Consider the following 4749-nt stretch of genomic DNA (forward strand, 5'->3'; position numbering starts at 1 on the left):
CTGGGACTACAGGCGTGTGCCATCACACTCGGCTTATTTTTTGTAGAGACAGAGTTTCACCATGTTGCCCAGGCTGGTCTTGAACTACTAAGCTCAGGTGATCCGCCTGTCTCGGCCTTCCAGAGTGCTGGGGCTATAGGTGTGAGCCACCACTCCCAGCCATACCAGCCTTTCTTTTTTTTTTTTTTTTTGAGACAGAGTTTTGCTCTTGTTGCCAGGCTGGAGTGCAATGGCACAATCTTGGCTCACAGCAACCTCCGCCGCCCGGGTTCAGGCGATTCTCCTGCCTCAGCTTCCCGAGTAGCTGAGATTACAGGCGCCCACCACCACGCCTGGCGAATTTTTGTATTTTTAGTAGAGACAGTGTTTCTCCATGTTGGTCAGGTTGATCTTGAACTCCCGACTTCAGGTGATCCACCTGCCTCAGCCTCCCACAGTGCTGGGATTACAGGCATGAGCCACCCCGCCCGCCCCTTACCATCCTTTCTAGTGGTGCTCAAACCTTGTTCTTCCCACAGTAAATTCTTGCTGCTCAGTAAGAATATCATTACTGTTTTACAGTCCCTGAATGTATAGCACTCAGAGATGGTGAAGTTACCCTCCCTGGAAATTAGTGTTTTAGAATAAGATCTTATCCTGACTCGCATCCATCACACAAATACCAGCATTACAGGAGTTAGTCGTTAGTTAATTTCTTACACTAGATTCCCTAAGACTGCAGCTGATGCTAAAGAGTTTACAGTTTCATTTAGATATGATTCTTGTCCTTGGAAAATGTACACTCTGGCAGAAAGATGAAAAAACTAACACCAGTAGGATAGAAACATGATCATAAGGAAAAAAATGTGTATAGTACTTGAAAGTAGACCAGCTAGGTATATTTAGAATGGGGAAGGGGAGGATGTTAAAAGCTTATTCCTTCTTCCTTTCTTTTTTTAAACCAAATATAACATTTACTTTGAGGGTCATGCTCATCACAACACAATTAGCTTTCCAAGCAGGAACTGATGTTGATTTCAAAGCCTCTGACAGGTTGCCCCTTGGCCATCCTCAACCACCAGACTTCACCACTGACACTCTGGACAGTTCTCCTTGCCTTTCTATTTTCTTAGACTTTACTTCCTGCCTGGATACATCTCCTAACCCTCTTTAAATTTTTATTTATTTATTTTTATTTATTTATTTTTTGAGATGGAGTCTTGCTCTGTCACCCAGGCTGGAGTGCAGTGGCACAATCTCAGCTCACTGCAAGCTCCGCCTCCCGGGTTCATGTCATTCTCCTGCCTCAGTCTACCCAGTAGCTGGGACTGCAGGCGCCTGCCACCACGCCCTTCTAATTTTTTGTATTTTTAGTAGAGACAGGGTTTCACTGTGTTAGCCAGGATGGTAAAATTGTATTTTTTCAGAAAATCTTTTCTGATTCATTCTTTGTAAGGTAGTAGGGCATAATGATACGTTATTTTGCACTTAACTGCTGGATTTGTTATTTTCCTTGTACAGTTTGCTAGATAATTCTGTTCATTTCCCTTCCCAAATAGATAATAGAAACATACATAAATCATGTTTATTGTATCATCAGCTCTACTAGTGTCCAGTACAAGGCTTTGATGTCAGATCTGAATTTTAATCTCAGCTCTGCTGCTTCCTACCTGCATTACTCTTGGACAAGTTTTTGTTTTTGTTTTTTGTTTTTTAAGAGATAGGGTCTCACTCTTGTCACCCAGTCTGGAGTACAGTGGCACAATCATAACTCACTGCAACCTTGATCTCCTGGGCCAAGCGATCCTCCCACGTCAGCCTCCCAAGTAGCTAGGACTACAGGTATACACCACCATGCCTGGCTAATTTTTAAATTATTTGTAGAGATAAGATCTTGCTACATTGTCCAGACTAGTCTCGAACTCCTGGCCTCAAGCCAAATCCTCCCACCTCAGCCTCCCAAAGCACTGGGGTTACAGGCAGGAGCCATGCCCGGCCTTGGACAAGTTTTAAATTTGTTTGTGTCTCAGTTTTCTCACCTGTGATGTGGGGACATTAATAGCCACCTCACAAGGTTGTAAGGAATAAAGGAGATGAGTGTTGTAAAGCACTTTGCACAGTTCCTGACATAGAGTAATTGCTCAATAGCTGGCTATTGTTATTTTTATTTCCAGTCACTCTAGTCATGGCTATAACATTCTAATGTTAGTGACTATATCTTTACATGGTCTCAGTGATTGTTTGCTTTTATCTGTTCAACCTCTTTAACTCTGTTCAACCTCTGTTCAACCACTTTAACTGAAGACACACAGAGTGATTACCCAGGCATTAATCACCCAGGTACCAGGCACTGAGTTACACCCCATGGACAAAACACCATCTTTCCCCTAAAGGAGCTTAGAATCCTATAGGGAAGACAGGCTAGTAAGCACACAGTTATGAAAATGTAGAGTATTACATGGGAAAATAGGAAGATAAGCAAGGTTCAGAAGTGCTACAGAGGAGGAGGTAGAGTGTTTCATTTGGAAAGTTTAGGAAAGGTTTCATAAAAGACATGAAACGAGTGGAATTTCACAGGATGAATGTTTGCCAGTAAACAAGGACAATATATGTGTTTTACATGCAAAGAAAACAGAATGTACAATAGTACAGAGGTGTGGAGGAGCATTATCTGTGGGTGCCTAGGAGGTGCATAAGAGGCATGGGAACCAGTTCATGCAGAGTGTTCAACACCCTCCTATGGAGACTGAACTGGAAGTGGTAGGCAATTTCTGAAAGTCCTTAAGCAGAGGAGGCCCCCAGTGAGACATGCATTTTAGAAGTCTCTTTCTGGCAGCTGTGAAGGGCACTGATCAGAGTAGGAGGGAGACCCAAGGCAGGAGACCAGTTAGAAGGCTGCTGAAATAGCCTTAGCCAGAGACGAGAAGGGACTGAAATAGGCACTGGGAGTGGGGGCAATCTTGTATGTGTGTGTGTGCTTGTGTATTTCTGTACTTGTATCAGTGTCTTGTCTCCTCAGTTTTGTAAGCTCCCTGAAAGATCCCTGGATGTCCTTTAAAATGTTGCCTTGACAGTAAAATTATAGGTACCATGTTTCAAATACAAAATGTAGTTGTTCATTGTTTGCTTCTCCCAGAGGTTGGGAGCCTTGCCTGGATGGCCACAGCATCTCCAGCTTCTCCCTTGCTGCCTGGCACCCAAAAGGGCTCAGTAGTTGGGGTGGCACCAACTTGAATGTTTCTCACCCCACTACCAGTTGTTGACACAGCTAGGAAAGGCTTGCACAGAACCAGCCATGCTCTCTCCTCTAAGCCTCTTTCTGACCAGTGAGGTGGCTGGTAGGGGTTAGGGATAGCCATTTCCTCTGTGTGCAGTCTTGTAAGGTGGGGGAAGCATGCCTTGGCCTTTTAAAGCCAATGCTAGTGTAGCCAGGCCAATCTCATAACTTCTGAGGCTTAGTCTCTGTCCCTTTGGGAGAATCTCAGGGGTTGCTGATGTGACTATAATTCCTATTAAAATATTTTCATTTGCAGCTGCCTTTAAAAGGGTCAGCACAGTCACTAATAGGCCCTTCTTCCTTACTCTTGCTGGAGATGGCCTGGAGCTTCTCTTACATTCTGGCTACCTGATTTGGATCTTGTAGCACCCTTAGCCCCCAGCCGCAGCCTCACCCTGGGAGAAGTTATTGGACAGATCCCAGCAGGCTCAGGCACAGCTCCCCGCCTCTGCAGCTGGGGATATAAATAACCACCAAAGCTAAACAGTCAAATAACCACATTTTGAAAATCGCTAAAAAAAAAAAATCACTCTGATCTTAATTCAATAGCAGTTCTTCTCCCACCTCTGCCCTTCATCTCCCCCTTTCCTCCACTTATCTACCTCCCTTCCCTGATCCAAGCTCCCTAGGGAAGTCAATCTGAGCACAAAGCTGTCTTATGATGAAGACATCCTTTTCCATATTCGATGGGGCCAAAGCCCTCCAGGGCTGTAGTTATAGTTACAAGATGTTGTTATGGCAGCAGAGGCCTCAGGGCAACATACGTTCCACAATGGTAATTGGGTTTTCTTTAACAGACTGTCTCTCCTGGGTTCTCCATGCCCAAATTCACTTACCAAGAAGACCAGGGAATTGCCATTATGGATGAGCCTTCATTTTTTGATTCCAGCAAAACCAAATTGCTCTATTCCCCAGGGTGGAAAGTACCCGGTCACCATGGGCTGAGACATTTAGACTGCAGGCATTTTCATTTATACATTCAACAAATGTTTATTGAGCACCTGATGGGTGCTAGGCATTGGCCAGAAGCTGAATAAGCAGACATGGTCTTTCCTCTCTGTCAATTTAGGACAAGTATGTACAGGAAGGGGCTAGAGGAACACTTTCACCTGCCCTCAACCCCCCTACACCATTTCAAAATGATTAACCCAGTGTAATAACACTAAATGAAAATTTGAGGAAAATAAAAGATATCCTTAATCTCACTGCTGCCACAGAAGCTTTTTTTTTTTTTTTTTTTTTTTTTTAATTGAGACAGAGTCTAGCTCTGTTGCCCAGACTGGAATGCAGTGACGTGATCTCAGCTCACTGCAACCTCCACCTCCCGGGTTCAAGCGATTCTCCTGCCTCAGCCTCCTGAGTAGCTGGGACTACAGGTGCGTGCCACCATGCCTGGCTAATTTTTCTATTTTTAGTAGAGACAGCATTTTGCCATGTTGCCCAGGCTGGTCTCAAATTCATGGTTTCAAGTGATCCACCAGCTTTAGCCTCCC

The sequence above is a fragment of the Macaca nemestrina genome, chromosome 17, assembly GCF_043159975.1.
Source record: "Macaca nemestrina isolate mMacNem1 chromosome 17, mMacNem.hap1, whole genome shotgun sequence".
NCBI classification, from domain to species: Eukaryota; Metazoa; Chordata; class Mammalia; order Primates; family Cercopithecidae; genus Macaca; species Macaca nemestrina.